This window comes from Myodes glareolus, chromosome 11 (assembly GCF_982192425.1).
Source record: "Myodes glareolus chromosome 11, mMyoGla1.1, whole genome shotgun sequence".
Taxonomy (NCBI): domain Eukaryota; kingdom Metazoa; phylum Chordata; class Mammalia; order Rodentia; family Cricetidae; genus Myodes; species Myodes glareolus.
Window position 1 is genome coordinate 67,114,409 of NC_142036.1, and position 21,493 is coordinate 67,135,901.

The 21,493-nt window shown below is 40.6% G+C and overlaps 1 protein-coding gene and 1 pseudogene across 1 annotated transcript in view; one reads left to right on the forward strand and one right to left on the reverse strand.

The window, feature by feature from the left end:
- Mipol1 (mirror-image polydactyly 1) overlaps nt 1-21,493 on the reverse strand; it is a 247,392-nt gene that overhangs the window by 217,822 nt on the left and 8,077 nt on the right. The window lies entirely within an intron of this gene.
- Nucleotides 10,462-10,596, forward strand: LOC146892403 (thymosin beta-10 pseudogene; annotated as a pseudogene).

Sequence of the window (21,493 nt, forward strand, 5' to 3'; positions counted from 1 at the left end):
ATTCTGCCTTTACAGAATGATCAAAGGCTGGTAGAACTCTCTGGATATGGCAATGCTCTGTCTTTTTACTAAAGGGATTCTATTATTACTACTAAGCCTATTCTTTAAGACTGAATAAAGAAATCTGAATTTTAATTGAGCCATAGGCAAAATAATCAACATAGAGTTTTAAAAGGATCACTCTTAGGCAGTGCCTCCAGACCCCTGAGACTAGGACATCATGACCTCAATATTCAAACAAAAATGATTCTTTCTGCTAACACAAGAATGAAGATGGGTGGAAACCAATGACTACTTCAGTAGATTCTCAAAAAGACAGAAGCAGAGATTCAAGTCTGACTAATGTAAATGCCAGTACATTACTTTCTAAGACTATAAGCAAGCCCATCCTGGGCCTAGTCAGAGACTGTAACTATCATCAAATGTCACCAAGCAATTCTGAGTTCAGAAAATTTTACCATTTCCTGGATCTGTCAATCATTCAAATAAGGCCATTATTATGGATTGGATGTGCTTTATCCTCCAAGGGTTATTTGCTGGAAGCTCAGTCCCCATTGCAGTGATGTGGAAGGCAATGGAACCTTTAAGAGACAGGACCCAGTGGGGTTTTTTAGGTCATCAGGAATCGACCTTAGAATGCTTATTTCCTGGCATGAATTATTGAAAGTACAAGCCTGATTCCTTCCATCTCTTTTTGACTTCCTGTTTCACAATGATCCTTCATTGCTCCCTGTGTTCCTAACATTGTCTTGTCAATTACCATGAGGTAATACAGCCAGGAGAATCCTATGCAAAACTAGCACAATGCTGTGTGGAATACCAGCTTCCAAAAATGTGAGCTAAGTAAACTATTTTTCTTGTTAAGTACCCACCTTCAGGTGTTTTGTTACAGTAAGAAAAACAGACTTATATGCACTTGACAGACATGACTTATAATACAGATATGTGCCAGAAGGAAAAGTGCAGAAATTTGCCCAAATAAAGGCCAATTCACTACCTTTAAAATATTGCTGGTTACACCCACCCCGGTTCCCTTACAGTTGTGGTGGCTCACATACCTGTAAATCCAGCACTCTGCTGACTGAGGTACATATCAGGGGTGAAGAGGGGGAGAGGAAAAAAAGAGAGGGAGAGAAAGGGAGAGAAAAGGAGGAATGGCCTTACAAACTCAAAGATAAGAGGTGCCATGTCTTTAGCAATCAGTCATAGATAAGGTATTCACATAAAATCAGATCTGAAGGTTATAAATAGGGTCTTTTTATTCCCTTTTGTCAGAAAGCCAATCTTTTATCAGTAACTACCAGCATGTCCTTGCCTACCTTGAGGACAGTAATACATTTGAAAATTAGCTATTACAATTAGCTTACAATCAGTAAAAATGTGAGGGGTGATATTAAGAGTGAATCTATACAATGAGCCTTTGGAGAAAATCCGAACACTCAATAGTTTTGGACCATTATGGTAAAATCCAGCACAAAGGCCTTTGATGTGGGAGTTCTCTCTGTGTGTTGTTTTTTCTTGGTTAATGAATAAAGAAACTGTCTTGGCCTGTTGATAGGGCAAAACTTAGGTAGGCGGGGAAGATAGAACTGGATGCTGGGAAAGAGTTAGAGACATGCCTTGGAACCGAAGGAGACAGAAGCTGGGAATTTTCCCCATGAAGCCACTGCCACGTGGCAATACACAGATTAATAAAAATGGGTTAAATTAATATGAGTTAGCCAATAAGTAATTAGAGCTAATGGGCCAAGCAGTGATTTAATTAATACGGTTTCTGTGTCATTATTTGGGGCTAAGCTATCTGGCTGGCCAGGAGGAACAAGTGTGCCCTCCTCCTCCTATAGGCCTTAGAAAACTAAGTAATAAAAAAAAAACATAGTTAAATTTTAAAAAATTCCAGGCACAAAGCATCCAGGAAATCTGAGGTACCATGGAAAGGCCAAACCTATGAATAATAGGCTTCAAGGAAGAAGAAAAAAAAAAAGGCACTGAAAATATTTTCAACAAAATCACAGAAGAAAATTTCCCCAATTTAAAGAAAGAGATGCTTATCAAAGTGCAAGAGGCATACAGAATATCAAACAGACAGAATCACAAAATAACTTTTCACAGCACATAGTAATTAAAACACCAAATGTACAGAACAACAAAGATAGTGTTTTAAAAAGCTTCAAGGAAAAAAGAAAAAGTCACATACAAAGGCAGGTCCATTAGAATAATACCTGACTTTTCAAAGGAGACTCTAAAAACCAGAAGGACCTGGACTCAAAGAACTCTGAGAAGATAGATGCCAGCCCAGAAAACTATATCTAGCAAAACTATCAGACACAGTTGATGGAGAATGAAAAACTTTCCATGATAAGAGTAGGAAATATCTGTCCATCAAAGAAGGAAAACTAGTCCAACGATACATTCCATACAGCCAAGAAGACAAAAGGAACAAATAAAACTGAACTGGTACATCAGAAAGAGGGACTTAAGGAGACCCACACCATTAACAACAAAATAACACCATTAAAAACAAAATTACAGGAGTTAATAAATTCTGTTCGTTAATAACACAATATTAATGAATTCAAATCTGAATAAAAAGACAAACACTAACAGGCTGGATTTTAAAAAGATCTATCCCGTTGCATCCAAGAAATGCACCTACACATCAAAGATAGACATTACCTTAGGGGAAAAGGATGAAAAAAGTTATTCCAAACAAATGGAGATAAAAAGCAAGCAGTCATAGCTGTTAATATCTGACAAAACAGACTTCAAACCAACACTAATCAGAAGAAATAGAGACAGGCAATACATGTCACTGAGAGGAAAAATCTATAAGACAATATTGCAGTTCTAAACATTTATGTACCAAACAGGAGGGCGTGCAAGCTCAAAATAGAAACACTACTACAGCTAAAATCATATATTGATCATTACACTTTAATTGGAAGTTACTTGGATGCCCAAGCGTAACCAATAGATAAGTCATCCAGATAAATATTAAACAGAATTGTTAGAGTTATGTAATATCATAAACCAAAGAGATCTAACTTTCTACTGAACACAAAAAATATAGTTTCCTTTCAGCAGTGTATGGAAATTTCCCCCAAACTGACCACATATTAGAATACAAAGCAAGTCTCAACAAATTCACTGAAATTAAAAACTTTTAAATTGAATGGAAAGAAAACACAACATATCCAAACATATGAAACATAATAAACGCAGTTTTAAGAAAGAAATGTAAAGCACTAAGTGCCTACATCAAAAGACTGAAAATCTTATACTAATAACTTAATGATACATTTGAAAGCTCCAGTAAAACAAGAACAAATAATATCCCATTAAAGCAGGTGGTAAAAATAAACTAAGGGCTGAAATCAATGAAATATAAACAAAAACTAAGAATCAGTGAAAGAAAGAGTTGATTCTTTGATAAAAACCAACAATATTTTACAAATCATTAGCCCAATAAACCAAAAGATGGAGAGAAGATGTAAATTAATAATATTAGAGATATAAAGGGGACATTGCAACAATCACTGAATAAATTCAGAAAATAATAAGATCATATTGGAATCTGTATTCCACCAAACTGGAAAACCTGCAAGAAATGGATGAATTTCTTGATATATACAACCTACCAGAGTTAAAGCATGATGAAATAATCAGTTTAAACCGATCCATAACCCTTAAGGAAATAGAAGCAGTAATTAAAACTTTCAAGGGGGAAAAAAAAGCCAGATGGATTAAGGACAGAATTCTACCAGATTTTAAAAGAGCTAATACCAATGCTTCTCAAATTATTCCACAAAATAGAAAATGGAGGAACATTTCCTAGGTCTTTTTACAAAGCACTATTAACCTGATTCTAAATACTTGCAAATCAAATCCAAGAACACATCAAAATGAGGGCAAACATGTATAACTACTTTGGAAATCAGTACAGCAGTTTCTCAGAAAATTGGGACTCAATATACCTCAAGACCCAGCAATACCACTCTAGGGCATACACCCAGAAGATACACACTCATACCAAAAGGACATTTGCTCAACTGTGTTCATAGCAGCATTATTTGTAATAGACAGAACCTGGAAACAACCCAGATACCACTCAACTGAAGAATAAATAAAGAAAATTTGGTACACTTATATTATGGAGTACTATTCAGCGGTAAAAAATAATGACATCTTGAAATTCGAAGGCAAATGAACAGAACGAGAAAAAGATCCTGAGTGAGGTAACCCAGACACAGAAAGACCAACACAGTATGTACTCACTCAGAAGTGGATATTAGACATAAATCAAAGGATAACCAACTTACAGTCCACAATCCCAGAGAAGCTAGGTAACAAGGAGAGCCCTAAATGAGATCCTATAAGGATCCCCCTGGGAATGCGAAATAGACAAGAACTCCTGAGAAAATTGGGAGCACTGGGGTAAGGACAGAAAGGAAGAGGGAGAGGAGAACATAAGGAAACAGGATGGCTGAGATGGGGGGAAGGACAGAGAGGGAAAACAAGGAAAAAGATATCTTGATTGAGGGAGTCATTATAGTGCTATCAAGAAACAACCTGGCACTTGGGAAATTCCCAGGAATTCACAAGGATGATCCCAGCTAGGACCCTAAGCAATAGTGGACAAGGTACCTGAATTGGCCTCCCCTATAATCAGATTGATGACTACCTTAACTGTCACCATAGAAACTTCATCCAGCAATTGACAGAAGCAGATGCAGAGATCTACAAGAAAGTACTGACTGGGCTGAGCTCCCAAATCTAGTCAAAGAGAGGGAGGATTGATAATACGAGTAAAAGGATCAAGACCATGATGGAGAATACCCACAGAAACAGTTGACCTGAGTCAGTGGGAGCTCACAGAATCTGGACTGACAGTAGGGGGACCTGAATAGACCCAAACTAGGCCCTCTGACTGTGGGTGACAGTTGTGTGGCTGGAGGAGTCTGTGAGGCCACTGGCAGTGGGACCAGAACTTATCCCCAGTGTTTGAACGATTCTTTTTTTGAGTCTATTTTCTTTGGAGGAATGCCTTATTCAGTACAGATATAGGGGGAGGGACCTGGGTCCTGCCTCAAAGGGATGTCCCAGACTTTGCTCCATGGGAAGCCTTACCCTCTCTGAGGAGTGGATAGGGTTGTGGGTGGAAGGTGAGTAGACTGGGAGGAGGGGCGGTGTTTGGGACTGTGGACCCCCAGACCCTCAATTTCCTGTGACCCCTCCCCACCTGCCGGAGTAAACCACTTGTTTTCTTATGCCTGCAACTGCTCTAAGCAAACAACTTGTTTTGCAGCTGCTCTGAGCATGAGACCCTCAGGAGTTCCTGATGGCAGGGGAGTGGTTTCTGGTGGGCTTGCAGCTGAGACTTAGGGCGTGGCCATTAGTCAAGGAGACCTTATATAAGCTGCTCTGGAACACAATAAAGAGAGCATTCTTGGCTGTCTGTGTGTTCCAATCTCCAGGCCCTTGTCCGACTGGCGAACTGTACCCTAGCATGTGGCACGGAGAGCAGGCGTGGCATTACAAGTGGAGGCCCCCAGTGAGATGGGGGACCAGAGATCCCTGAGAGATCACCAGAGGAATGATGAGGGTGAACTGAAGATGGGTATGTGTATGTGTTTTTTTCATCCCCAGACTCTTGCCCAATAGCGATTACAGGCACCACAGGAGGCACCATTGAGCTTGGGAACTAGAGTGACACCCTCTGGAAGACTGGCCAGCAGGAAAGTAATAAAATGTTGGAAGGGTGAACTGAAGGCCTTGAAAAGATGGAATGTGCACAGATGTTTATTATTGTGTTTTCTTTTGTTTTTTTGACTGGAGAGAGACATTTGATTCTGGGTACTGCTAAGAAAGGTATCTTGAAATATGGACCCAAGAATGTGTTGCTTTGGAAAAGAGGTCTTGCTTTTGTTTACAAAGAAGATGAGGACCTGTAGACTCATTCTAGATTAATGTGGTCTGATAGACCAGGAGCCCCCAAAAAAGTAGCTGTGGATACCCCCAAAAGATGCTTTGCCCAATAAACAGCAGGAAGTCCTTTACACAGAATGATGCCCAAATTCCCTAAATGATTGTTTACTGTAGGTTGTAGGGCCCAAGGGGACACCATCGGCAGTGGCAGTGCCAGGAACATAGTAGCAACAAGTGCTGGAGTCTAGGCGAGCTGGAGCCACCCGACCCCGCTGGGCTGCCCATTAGAGCGGGGCATATGGAGAAGGCGGTGGTGGGGCAGAGAGGCAGCGGTGGTCCCCAGCTCTGCGTGCCCAAGATTTTGTGGTGCAAGAGGCAACAAAGAGTTTGCAGCACAACAGCAGGCTTTCCCACAGGGCCCAAAGGACCTGCACAGCAGCCACAAAAGGTCCCTGAGTCCACCTGCTGTCCCAGCTCCGAGCGGCGGCAGGAGGCACATTGCCCCAAACCAGTCAGTTCCTGGCCTGGTGGACCCACCACAGCCGGTTGTGGTAGTACATGCCGGATTTGCTGAAGGGGGCAGAGGCAGGAGGATCTGGAGATCGAGGATGACTGCCGAGCAATTCAGGGCGAGACTTCAAGATTATAGTGGACATTATGTCACCACTGAGGCATCCTTAGCAGCAGCTGGAATTGCCATCAGCCAGATAGCTGGTATGGCTATCTTGTGCATTTTCCAACTTATTGCTATCATATCTGTGCTACTCCCACGTCAATCCAGAATCTTTGTCTAATTACATAGAAAAGGGGGAGATGTTGAAGACTGTGGATGCCCAGACCTGAATTTTTGTGACCCCCCCTGCCTGCTGGAGTAAACAACTTGTTTTCCTATGCTTGCAGCTACTCTGAGCACAAGACCCTCAGGAGTTCCTGATGGCAGGGGAGTGGTTTCTGGTGGGCTTGCAGCTGAGAGTTAGGGCGTGGCCATTAGTCAAGGACACTTTATATAAGCTGCCCTGGAACACAATAAAGAGAACATTCTTGGAGCATTCTTGGCTTTCTTCAGGCCTTTAACCCGACTTGTGAACTGCACAATAGCACATGGCACATAGAGGAGGCGGGGCATTACAGGGAGGGAAAATGAACTGGGATTGGTATGTAAAATGAGAAAAAATTGTTTTAAAAACTAAATTTTAAAAAGGAAAGGGAAAAATGTTGCTTCAAAAAATCATACTGTTCTGCATGACAGAACAGCTTCAGTACATAAAACACAATATTCAAGAGAGACCATAAAATGTGTTGGTACAACAGTAGCACAAATGTTATGAGATTAACTAGCCACTTTTTAAATTAGATTTTAGGCATACTCCATAAGATGAAACCCATTCCTGAAATCTCTACAGTGGTCAGGGACCTGAGACTAGATAGGCCATGGAAAACCCACTACTATTATTCCACTAAACACAACAATCATAATGACTCATGATTGCTATGCCCATACATATATCAGAGCATCACTCAACTCCCATCAGAGAAGCTTCTTCTTGTAGTAATTAACTCAGAGACCTACCAACTGGACACTGTGCTAAAGCTTCAAAGCATTCAGCCATAATTGTGATCATCAAACCCCTTTTCTCAAGGCTTGGGAAATAATTAACAAGAGGAGGTAGAAAGATTCTTGGAGCCAGGGGTGGTGGAGAACTTTAAGGAAACAGCATCTTCCAGACACAACAGGAATAGAATCACATATAAACTCACAGAATCTGTGACAGCATACACAAGACTTGCACAGGTTCAAACCAGTCAAAACAACCAGCAGGGAGAAGGGGATGTGGGCACAAAGCCTCAGCCCTAAGTAAAAATCTATTTGTAGTTGATACCTACTGGGAAAGGAAAAACCACTTTTCTTCATTGGTGTGTCAATGGGTAAATCCACAACACTCCAGGGAAGGACCCAAGCCCAAGAATAATTGACCAACACTAAAGGGACTCATGGTATTTTTTGTGGTTGCTGTTGTTTTTCTCATTTGTGTGTGTGCAAATGCATGCACATACACACACACACACACACACACACAAACTTTTTTGTTTGGTTTAGTATTTTGGGGCGTTTGCTTTTGCCTTGAGGGTGAGTGCACAAGAAAGCATGATATTGAGTGGGTAGGGATGTGGGAGCTATCTAGGAGGAGTTGGGGAGGAGGAAGATTATGAGCAAAATACATGAAAAATAGTAAGAAAGTTTTACTGCATTCCCCACTGATTCTTCTCCCATGTTCTCTCTGTGCAGTGTGGCACTGTTCTTGAAGTAACTACTTACATGTACCAGTAAGAAGCAAAGCTAAGCTGATGTATACATTGCTGGACATAGCTATGCTAACCTGCTCTAGGAGTACTGGTGCACAGAACTCCTTTCTGTTTTGTCCAACACAGAACTCAGGTAGGAAAAGCATCAAGCACTGCTCCTACATGACAGGGTCCAGGGCAAAAAGTTAGAGGTGCAGATGGATGATAGGCCATGGAAAGAGAAATTTGAGGAGACTGTGGCAAGTAAACACATGTGTAACACAGCATATGCACTTGTATTTTAGAAAGCCATGCAGTCCAGACAAGAAGCATGTTCAGTTAGACAGGAGGCATCCTTAAGCTTTCACTGCAGGCTGATGACCAGGCTGAAAGCCATCCTAGCTGAAATCTGAAAGAGTGTTCCATCACAGACACAATCCTCAAAGACTGTAAGACTCCTTGGTGTTCAAGGAAATGTCTAGAAAAACATTGGGTAAGCATAAGATAAATGAAAAAAAAAACACCAGGAATGGTTTGCCAAAATAACCTGGAAAGTCTCAAAATACACCACTATCACCTTCAACAACAAAATACTAATAGAAATGACTTGAACAGATCTTTCTGTAATGAAGATATATGCTTGGCGATATAGAAGATTCATTAAAAAGATGTTCACATCAGCAGTTATTAGGGAAAGACAAATCAAAACTATGGAACATTTTTCATGCATGCATTATGTCTGACATAATAAAAGTACTGAAAAAAAACAAGCCTTTGTAAGGATGGGGAGAAAAATGAAAACTTAGGTGCTGCTGATGGGGATGTAAAAATCACACAGAAATCCAATATATTGTGAGTCACTTTATGAGATACTTTAGAAAGAAAATATAGCTATAGAAGTTTGTAGAACAGATGTTAGTAAGGACTCAGAGAAGAGAAAATAGGGAGTCATCACAATTGGGATGATGAGAAGTAGATAGCAGTTAATGTCACTGAACTGTCTAATTAAAATGGGTTTATGCTGTTTTCTAATACATATATGAAATGAGAATGGGATTTTACCCAGAACTAATGAACTGTCTTCTAACTATAACATAGATAAATATGAAGTGAAGCAGAGACAGAGAGGCAGAGAAAGACACAGAGACAGAGATGGAGAGATACAAAGACAGAGACAGAGAAACAGACAGAAACTTACTGGCTCTGACCTATAGTTCGCAAATTGTGCATAAAAGACAAACTCAAACAATGAAGCAAAGTCCATAATTTAAATTTTCATGGGAAACAGTGACACCTATTGATCACTGTATGAACTACAACTTTAATATTTATTACTTAGATCTAACTACTTGCCTTATAGTGATTTTACATCTTTAAAAACCTGTTTTCAGTTGCATAGGGTACCGGATGGCGCCCAACTTGCTACACATACGCTCAGAAAATTCTCAAGTGTGATGGCTAACAGCATGTTGATGACTAAGTTTATGTTTAAAACTTAGAACTATAAAACAAAACTATAAAAGAGAACTATAAAACAAAATTGGACTTCCAAATTTTAAGGCCTGTTTTTGTAATTGCCTAGTTTTGTACAACTTTAGCAAAACTGTTGTTTATGTAAGATAATGAGTCATAAGGTTAACCACTGTTTCTGCTTCTGTAAACAAAGCTTGTTTTGGTAGAGATTCCCAAGACTCTGCAATAAAGAATGTAACCTTCTGCTTGTAGGTAAACAAAATGTAAACTTGATGTTCTTTGCCTTTATAAATCTTTAGCATATGTGGCTGTGAACTACATTTGGAAATACTGCCTTGCTCTTAGACTTTGCACCAGTATCTGAAAAAAACCTTCTTCTTTATTTAGAATGATTAATAGCCAGACTGGTGAATCTCTGAATGACCCCAGACCCATCAAGGAAGTGTTTATAACTCCAACCTATGTAGCTAACCAATACTATTTATGAGTGTTACTCCATCAATAAGTAGTTTTATTTTGTTTCAGCATTTTGAGACTAAGTCTGGTTATAATTCACACGGCCTTAAACTCACAATCTTGCTAAAACTGCCTCCTGAGTGCTTGGAATTACATGTGCATACCACTGGACCAACTGCCAGTATTACAATTATTTCTCTATCAAATCATGTAACTTTTGATGGGAATAAACAAAATCAGAGGTGCCAGTCTCTTGCTTCAGCAGCGCAAGTGGCAGAGCACCTTGAACTTGGGATGGGAAGAGAGTCCAAAGGTTGTAAGAAAATGGCAGACAAGATGGTCATGGGGGAAATCACAAGCTTCCTTAAGGCCAATCTGAAGAAAACTAAAACACACGAGAAGAACATCCTGTCAACCAAAGAGACCACTGAGCAGGAGAAGTGGAGTGAAATGTCCTAAAAGCCTAGGCTAGAGGATTCCTCCCCACCCTACTGCACCCCACCAGGGCATTTCCAAGATCCTTTCATCATGTGGAAGAAGAGCTGCCTGCAAGATTCGAGCCAAAAAGTGCACTGTGAACCTGGGCACTCTGAGCCAATGCCACCAGCACATGGGTCTCTAAAAAGGGACTCCTCACTAATTGAACTGCTAAATGAAACCAGTTTGCTCCGGAATATTATAGAAAAATGTATGATTGGTGAAAATAAAACATACCTTATGTCCAAAAAAAAAAAAAACCATCAGAGGCGTCAGCAAATAGCTGAACTGCCCATCACATAGATAAGTGGTGCAGACAATTCAAAGCATACATGAGGAAGGAAAATTACAAACTAAACTGAATAATAATAAAAACAACAAACAATAATAAGAAAAATAGATTCTACCATACGCAATAATTTTTATTACCTATCAAGAAGAACTACTCAAAGCAAAAGGCAACTAACTCGTTAGCTTAAGACTGAAAACTGAAAGTTTAGAAAGATGAGCCATCCATGAATAAAGAAGATATCTGACTAAACTGATGAAATAATACACAAAGTTTTATTTTTTAGGTTAAAATACAATTACATTATTATTCCTTCCCTTTCCTCCCTCCAATACCTCACCTGTACCCCCTTGCTCCCAATAACAAATTTATGTGTATACATATGTATATGTATGCATTTCAGACCTTTAGAGTTATTTTTTGCATATAATTCCAGGACTGAGCACTAAGCATTGGCTAACCAATTAGTGGGCTCATCCCTGAGGAAGACGATTATTCATGCTCTCAGTATTCCTTAGTTGCCTGTAGTTCTGTGTCTATGGGTGGGACTCCATGAGATTTCCACCTTCCATATTAGCATGTTTATTAGTCTTGTAGATCTCCATGTCTTGTTTGGACAGCCATATTGTTGAGGTGAAGCTTCCCTCCTGTTTCTAGGAGACACAATCTCACAGTAGCTTCCTGGTTATGTGACTCTGAGAATCTTTTCACCTCTCTTCTGTGATGTTTCCTGAGCCTTGGGTACTAAAGTTGTGTTGTAGATGTTTATAAATGAGGCTAGGAAGCCTAAGATCACTTGTTCTCTGCATTTTGACTAGTTCTGTTTTCCTGTAAGGATCTGTCTGTTGCAAAGAGAAATTTCTTTAATGAGGGGTAAGATTCATACTTACCTGCGGATATAAGGATAAATATTTAGAATGCAGTTAGGTATTATGCTAGTTTAGTAAACTGTTAGCAGTATGTTCTCCCCAAAATCCATTTGCTCACTATACCCAGGTAGACAGACGACTAGGCTTCCAGTACCAGGCATGGATTTTCTCCAGTTGGGAAGACTTTAAGCCCAATCAGAGAGTTGATGGTTACCACCAAGATATGAGTGACACCACTGTACCCTCTGGGTTATGGTGCCATGCTGGTCACTGCTGTGGTTCATTGGCATCATAGCTGGGTAGGAATATCGGTTGCTTCCCTACCTTCCAGTAATGTTAAGGCTAGTCTTCAGGGAGGAGACTCCTGAGTCAGATCCAGCTCAGATACTCGGGGTCTTGTATCTGAAGTACATGGTGTCTTCAAATACAGGGACTAATCTTCAGCTACTAGGAATCAACCAACGGCAACCCCAATAATCTAGAAGTTCGAGGCTCTTGGACTTCTGATTGACTCCCCCAAAAAGGGTTTTTCATGCATGGCACTTGGATTTTTGTTAGACAGTCTATGGTTCCTGGGGGAAGCACTGTCAGCCCAAGTGGGATAACATTCTTTTAAAATTATGAAAACGCAGACACATAAACATATATACTGTATATAACTCTTGATTAAATAATAGTATGATTCCTTATGGTTTCTGCAGGCATCCTTAGAGTGTTGTTTTCTTCTCCTCCCCTTCTCCTTCTGTACTGACCTCCTTTAGCCCTCCCCCGGTAAAGTCCCACTCCCATTTTACCCATTTACACACTGCATGAATCCCGATATGTAGAAGGCCGCAGCCACATTCTCCATTATCAAGATGGCGCTGACATCCGGCTTCACCGCCAGGTGAACGCACATGTGCTCGGAATTTCCCACTGAGTCCCCGCCTACTCCCGAGGCATTCACCTGGGATTATGGACAATTGTCCAATCCAAGAAGGACACGTCCAAAGCAGGGTCTGTTTCCTATATAAGGGATGGGTTCCATCTTATCTGGGTCTCCGCCATGTGGCTTATGCTCTAGCTCCCAAGAGACATAAAGCTTTTCTGCAGAAGGATCCTATGTGTACCGCGTGGTTCTTGCTGGCGAGACGGTAGCGCGGGACATCTGGTGCCGAAACCCGGGAGGAAGAAAAAGAAGAACTTGCACCGCCGGAGACCCCTTGGACACAAGGAGGATTCAGAACTGCAGGCATGCAAGCTTAGAGAGGTACGCTCTAAAGTCCAGAGAGCATATCAGAAACTGAGCAGCAGTGGGAGGTTGTGTGCGCACACTCAGATAAGTTAAAAATGACCCTCCGGTAAAGAATGGGGGAGACAGAAAAGAAAATAAGTTAAAAAGGACCCCCCAATGATTTTAAAAAAGTAAAAATGGGGGAGAAGGCTGATTTACAAGGTCAAAAGCTTTATGTTATGTTATGTGTGTTGTCTTTTGTGTACTGGATAGGAGAAAGATATTTAAACTTAGAAACTGCTAAGGATATGATGTTTTGGGAAAGAGGTTCTGTTTTCGTCTCCACAGAAAAGGAGAGCCTAAGGGTGTACTTGGGATTTATGTGGTTTGAATCACCAAGACCTCCTGAAATGTTATAGTGTATACCCCTAAAATTCAGCGGCCCAATAACAGCAGGAAGCAGCCAAAGAGACTAAACGACGCCCAAATTCCCTAAAAGATTAAATGAGGTCCTTTTAATGATTGCAGACCAGCAAGCCTGCTTCTCTGAGTTCCGCTTTGCTCCGTACACCGGTTTGGGCTCGGAATGGGTGCAGCTGGGGCTGGAGGGCGGCTGGAGCGGAGCTTTGCTCTGTGGCTATGGTGGAGAGCACGTTGCGCCGGCTCAATTGGTGCGGCTCGGTTGGTGCCTGGCCTGGAGGATGTCACAGCGGTGCCACAGGCAGCCGGGCCAGAAGGCTTGCAATGTACCTAAAACTGTGCTGGTCTCTGAGGGTAAAATGGCTATGGTTCCATTTGGCGATGCTAAACGATGCTGACTTCAGGCAGGGCTGGTTGTATTTATCATAATAAAAGCGCAATTAAGGTTTAAATGCAGTAAACAGGCAGTACCGTATTACATCTACATAGTGCGACTTAAGTTTTTAAGAACTGCTTAGCATTTTAAGAACTCAAGTCCTCCTGAAAGATTGCTGTGTATACGCTTGGCTTGTCTGGTGTTTCGGGTTCCGCAGGGAGATGGATGCGAAGGGCCCTTGGATTTTGGGGTGATTGGGTCATTGGCTGGACCTGTGAGAATTTACAGCCGCTTTTGCTGTGGCACAGGTGTTGAGAGTTTGCTAGTAGGGAAGCGGCCCTGGTCGCCGCCTCTCCCATCGGCCCCTTGAGCCGCAGCGGCTCTGGCGCGGACCTTGAGATGTTGCCGCCTGTGCTGCCTCGGTCTGAGTGTCGGCTCCCGCCACATTCCCCCACCAACACAGCCGCGGGGAAGGCAGGGGCGCATGGGGGTGGAGCCACCACTTCCTGGCCCGGGACAGGCGGAGCCGCACAGCAAACAGGCCCAGGGCCTCGGAAAATGGAGGGGTGGGCTCTAAAACCCAAGGCCACCATACCGGCAAGAAATACGGGAGCCAATAAATCTTAAATCTAATATCAACAAACAGAGACCTGTAGATCTCTAAGTTCAAGACTAGCCTACTTCCAGTACTGACTGTGCTAAATTTTTACACTGAGTTTTTTAATACTCTTAAATGTTATTTTGGGAGAAGAGTTTGTTTATGTTTTTTTCTAGGAATGCTACTATTCATGCTGTAGATTCATCTGTCCAGAGGCCTGAGGACAAAGCCTCTGCTATGGAGCTGTCTGGCCTGATTGCTGCGGAGCTGGCGGGTTCCTGAGGGATGGTCCAGCTCCTGCCCTTGGTCTGTCAGTTATTGCTGTGCTGTTGTTGCTGTACATTGCAATGTTATTGTTGCTGTGCCATTGCTGTGCTGCTGGATTTCCCCTTGATTTGTCAGTTGTTGCTTGCTATCAGTTTCCCTTATCCTGTCAGTTATTTCTGCTAAACACTATGGGTATCTTCAAGACAGGTTACAAAATACCATGGTTATTCAAATTAAAAATTGGATAAATATCTATTTAAATAAAAAAAGGGGGGGAATAATAAAGGAACTGCCCCCGATGCTCTATTCATTATACATTTTTTAAATGGCAGCACAGCCTATACCATGAAAAACAGAGACCCTCAATCAGTTATCTACCACAGTGGCTACAGCCCTGGATCAGCAGGTTACCATAGATACATGTATTAGAGGTAAAATAATGGTTCTTAATCAAATAATTGACCTAGTACAAGAACAGGTGGATATCTTATGACAGCTTGCCCAATTGGACTGTAAATGAAAAACTCCAGCCTTATGTGTGACCAATGTACCATATGAGAACTTTATAAAAGTGGCTAACTTGTCCCGAGAATTGTCTTTGTATCTTGCAGGAGAATTTTGATGATTTGCTGTCCTCCTTGAGACGGTCCATCATGACAATCAACTCCACGCGAGTGGACATAAGCTTGGCCAAAGAATTCCAGTCCTGGATTGTGTCCTTCATCCCCTACTTCAAAGAATGGGTGGGGGTGGAAATGTTTTGGAACGGTCCTGCTATGGAATAGTGTTTCTCCTCTGGATGGTCTGCTGACTCAAATCCCAAAGTCTTAGGGACAAAGTGGTTTTTGCTCAGCGCTGGCTGCCCTAGAACAGGGAGCCTCTATTGTTATGTGGTTATCTTGTTAAAGCAGTAAGGTTTAAGCCAACCAGCTCCTGCACCCCTAGGACAATGGTCCATTGCACAGGGTGGAGTGCTTGGCTTAGCTAGCCCTGAAGGTTGTGGAGCTGAAAAGCATCGCACAGAGAATGGCCCTCTCTGAGAGATAAGTCGCTCTGCATAAGGGTTTCCTGCCGTATGTTCCCTTTCCCAGAAAATTGGCAGAGGGCAGGCCGGATAGGTTCCAGGTGTCATGAGCCTAGGGACAGATTCCGTGTAAGCCCATTTTAATGTTTTCATTTTGGGAAGTGCGACCTCTATCTTTACCTTCCGAGGGAGTTGCCTTTCTGCAAAGAAGTAAAATTAGGGGGAGATGTAGAAGGCCGCAGCCACATTCTCCATTATCAAGATGGCGCTGACATCCGGCTTCACCGCCAGGTGAACGCACATGTGCTCGGAATTTCCCACTGAGTCCCCGCCTACTCCCGAGGCATTCACCTGGGATTATGGACAATTGACCAATCCAAGAAGGACACGTCCAAAGCAGGGTCTGTTTCCTATATAAGGGATGGGTTCCATCTTATCTGGGTCTCCGCCATGTGGCTTATGCTCTAGCTCCCAAGAGACATAAAGCTTTTCTGCAGAAGGATCCTATGTGTACCGCGTGGTTCTTGCTGGCGAGACGGTAGCGCGGGACACCGATATCCTTCTCATTCATGCCCCACCTCCTCTTTTTACTTTCCTGGTTTCTGTGCTTACTCGAGGTTATATACTCACTTGGAAGATTTGGAGCTCAAAATCACAAATCATAATATGTGGTATTTGTCTTCCTGGACTAGAATCACCTCATTCAATATATTTTCTAGTTCCATTCATTTACCTGTAAGTTTCAATATTTCATTTTCCTTTACAACTGAATAGTATTCCATAGTGTAAATGCACCGTGTTTTTATTATCCATTTATGAGCTGAAGGGCATTAAGTTGAGTCCATTTCCTAGCCATGAGCCTAGAGTGACAGTGAACATGGCTGAGCAGGTATTTCTGGAGCAGGATGAGAAGGATGCTGCAGCCTTTGAGCACTTACAAAGGAGTAGTAGAACTGGCTCATATGCTAGATTTGGTTTCAGTTTTTGAGAATTCTCCAGACTGATTTCCATAGTAGTTATACCAATTTACAAGTCCACTAAAAGAAATGTGGGTCCCTCCTTCCCATATATCTTCACCAGCATGCTGTCGGCTGTTTTGGTTACATAGCTTGGCTCTCCTCTTTTAGGAAATCTCTACAAGTCTGCCCAGAGGCCTATGGTGATTCTAGATTCTGTCAGGTTAAACATTACACCAGCCAAACAACAACTAAAAGCGATTCAGAATAAAACCTAAATAAATCAGTTACCACTAATTTTAAGAAAATATCATAAATGATGAAAATTTTAAAATTGAAAACACTGAGAAAAAACTTGTATATTTCTCAAAAGATCTTTTTCTGAAACTATACAAAGAACAGATTCCTCAGCAGCATCACATAAATGGACCAGTTAATGTAGCTGAAATGACAAGATTAACAGCACAATTGTAATACAATGATGATTCATCATTTTTCCCTGAAATAGTGATTATATTAAATATTTGATTTTAAAAACACACATTGCAGGCTCTGGCCAGGGAAACAGGGAGGCCAACTTCAGATCTCCACTTCTCCCTCAGCTCCTCCAAATCCAATGCCCAGTCTCACTCTAGCTCTGCAGCAGCCCCCAGCCACCTCCATCACAGTGGATCTCAAAGATCTTCCCCTCCTAATCTCCTTCCACCCACTCATTGTGTTTCTCAAGCTCCCAACTCTAGCAGGAATGCCTGGGAACCTCACAGGCTACTCTGATCAGTGAAACGGATAGGTCACCTGCAGATCTTCACCCCTCCCTCAGCTCCTCCAAATCCAATTCTCCAGTCTCATTCCCAGCTCTACAGTAGACAATTTTCAGCTTTCATATAGGAAACACAAACACACACACAAAAAAAAACCCTCAGGATAGCTAAAAACAGTCCAGAATAATAAAGGAACTGCTGGAATTATCACCATCCCCAAGGTGTATTACAAAGCTATAGAAAGAAAAACAACATGGTATTGGCACAAATGGAATTGAACTGAAGACCCAGAAATAATCCATACATCTATGGACACCTAATTTTCCATAAAGAAGCCAGGAAATGAATACTGGAAAAACTACAGCATCTTTAACAAATGATGCTGGTCAAACAGATGTCTGCATGTAGGAGAATCAAAAGAGATCCATGACTACCACCTTGCAGAAAATTTAACTCCAAATGGATCAAAGACCTCACCTGAGAAAAGAAAAAGTGCGGAATCGCTTTAAACTCATTGGCACAGGAGAAGACTTTCTGAACAGAACATCATTAGTACAGGCATTCAGATCAACAATTAATAAAAGGGACCTCATGAAACTGAGAAGCTTCTGCATCGCAAAAGATATGTCATTTGAACAAACCAGACACCCACAAAATGGGAAAAGATTTTTGCCAACTAAACAACTATATTGGGCTAGTATCCAAAATATACAAAGAATTCAAAAATTATATATCAATAAGACAAATAATCCAACTAAAATGGGGTACAGATCTAAACAGAGAGTCTCAATAGACAAAACTCAAATGGCCGAGAAACGCTTTAAAGAAATGCTCAACACCCTTAGCCATCAGGGAAATGCAAAACAAAATCTACTTTGAGATTTCATCTTATACCTATCAGAATGGCTAAGATTAATAAAAACAAGTATTGGCTCATTTTAGTGAGGATGTGTTATAAGGTGAACCTTCATTCACTGCTGGTGGGATGCAAACTTTTACAGCCACTATGGAAATCAGTACATCAGGTCCTACAGAAAATAGGAGTTGATTCTCCCTAGAGATCCAGCTATACCACACTCTTTGGCATATGCCCAAAGGATACTTCATATCATCATAAAAACATATGCTTAACTATGTTCATTGCTGCTCTACTCATATGAGCCAGAAACTCCTGATTTTTATTATTTCTTCCCACACTGGCTACAAGTCAGGTGGCCCAAATCTAGCAAAGAAGGCATAGGAATGGCTGTGGTCTAATTCAGTCAGCTGTCAAGCTAGATTTCATGAAGTCTTTGATATAGATGCAGTGTGACTACCCATCTCATGCTTCCTGCACTGTGCTTTAGCCACCCTGATGGACTGAATCTTCTCAAACTGTATGATAAACCTTCCCTTTTAAGAGTTGCTCTGTTAGGTGTTTGGTCAAAAAAAAAAAAATGGCACCAAGAAATGGAGCTGTTGCTAAGGAGAAATTGTACAGTTCATAGGCCTTTGGAACTGATTTGTGGGAAGAAAGCAGAAGGGGTTGGAGCTTGTGTTTAAGGAATTCTAGAATGCTGTATGCAGCACTCAGGGAACCATTGTGGTTGGAGGCTGGGAGACCAGAATGCCAAGAGAAATGTGGATGGTGATGGCTGGGTTTGAGGTTTCAGAGGGGTACAAAAACTATCCGGAATGGGAATAGGCCATTTATACTGTATTCTGGAAAAAAAAAAGAAAAAGAAAAAGAGAAAGAAAAAAAAAACTGGCTGCATTCTGCTGGTATCCTGAGGATTTGAGTGAGACTGCGTTTCAAAAATGATGCACTAATTATATATTTGGAAGAGGAAATTTCAAGACAAAATAGTGTTATGGGGAGATTTGCTCTACTAGAACACTGTGTAGACCAGACTGGTCTCGAACCCAGAGATCCACCTACCTCTGCCTCCAGAGTGCTAGGATTAAATGTGTGCACCACTGCCTGGCTGGTTTGTCATTTTTAAGCCAGTTGCTTTTATCAAATAACTTTACCTTTTTTAGGGAATCAAAAATAAAATTGTAGATTTCACAAATCAGTAATATCTCTAAGACAAGAAGTACTAGCAACTTCTTCTTTAAAAAAAAGGGGGGGCAATGTTTTCTCTTACAACCATTAGACACAACCAACATCTACAATGACAAGACTTTCAAACAATGAAGAACATTCAGCTGTACCTAACTTCCAAAAGAATAATACTTACAGGTGTATTGAACCTGGACCAATAGGCCACATGGAGTCAAGGATGACTATGAGTAGGAGTCAATAGAAAACTGTGAAACTTGGAATTATGTGAAATATTTTAGGCTTTTTTGCTGCTTTTTCTTTTTTTTACTATTATGTCCTGTTTTTGAGCATGAACTTTGCTGATGACAATGGACATTGTGTCTCATTGTCAAAAGGTTAGACAGTCCAGAAAATTAAAATGAATAAATTAAATGTGGTTAAGGCAAAAGGGCCAGATCTACAAACAGAACCATTTATACAAAACTAGGCAAAGCCTAGAAGACAACAGCAGAGGTATTAAAGCCTGCGTGGATACAGCATCTACTTGTGCAGAAGCAGGGGGAAGTATGGCAGCAAAACAGTGTCTGTGAACCAGGAGAATCCTCCAAACCAGCAGCTAAGCTCCCCGGAGACACACGAACCCGGTTTGAAAGCTGTAGCCTTTATTGAGGAACTCTCAAACACTTGTCAGATGTCTTCTCAACATCATGCAGAAACTTGAAATGGAATTCAGACTCAACAGAAAGGCAATAACAATGAGGGTGGAGGGGAGCAAGTAGAAGCTGGGAAGGGAAGGTGTTATAACAAAAAAACCTTTACAAATTACTAGCATTTTAATGAACTTAAAAGCAACAGCATACACTTTAATAAACTACTTTCATTAATAATCTTCAGAAAGTCATAGAGAGGATTTAAAGGCTAAAAAATCATATTCTTTATAGTGAAGATATAGCCAATGTATTTATTTTAATCACCACAAGAAAGATGATCAAAAGTCAGATGACAAAGTAAAATGATGCTGAATTTGCAACTTTGTAACTATGACAGATGAAAGAAAAACTAACAGAAATACAAATTTTAGGTACTTTCCACATCACTATCTCATCTAGAAAATAGTCTAGAATACACCAAAAGGAAATAGAAAGGGGATCACCTATTACATTCACTAACAAAATAATGATTTTAGAAATTTACTGTCTCTTTACATTTTTATTTTACACACACACACACACACACACGCAGTTTCTACAAATACTTATTTTCGGCAAAATATTGTATGATTTTCCAAACATTTACTTAGTGTTTGTTTCATAGGCCACTGGGTAACAATAACTTAGTTTTCCATTCTGAGCACGTCTACAAACATCTTTTGGTGATTTTCAAAGACACCACTAAAAATAAATATGATATATGCTAAACAGTAGCCTAAATTTTTAGCCACTAATAGTTATATGGCACATTCTCTTGATTTTCCTAAAATAATTCTTAAACTTATAATTTATTTTAGGAGAAAAATCTATTGAAAAACTTCAATTAGAAAAATAATTTCTTCACTGTTTAAAATACATTTGCATATGGACCATGAGCTTGCAAAACCAAGTAATTAGTAATTAGCATGATGGGATAATTTTAAATGAGACCATAATTCTAAATGGGTAGCAAACAAAACGCAGTCCTTTAAAGATAATACAAGGACTTTAACTGAAAAGAAGATCAAAATTAATAATTAGAATGGAATAAAGACAATAGAAATTAAGATGCTGAAATTCTAAACCCAGATTTTATCATTAAAGAACTGTAAAAACTGACAGACTATTTTTGTACATTAGCTTCCAAGGTTTCAATCCATTTACCCAAATGAATTTCAATAATCCTGCCCACTGTGCCAGCTCATGCCAGTGAATAAAATGTTCTGCTTTGAAATGTTGTAAGCTATAACACAGCTCCCATGCTGGCAATAAGCTGTTTGAAATAAATTAAGGAAACAGCTTCAATTTACATTAAAATTTGAAGACAATAAAAGTATTAAAATACTAGTCAGTTCAAAGACATGCTGCTTAATTCAGTCAGAAAAAAATCATTA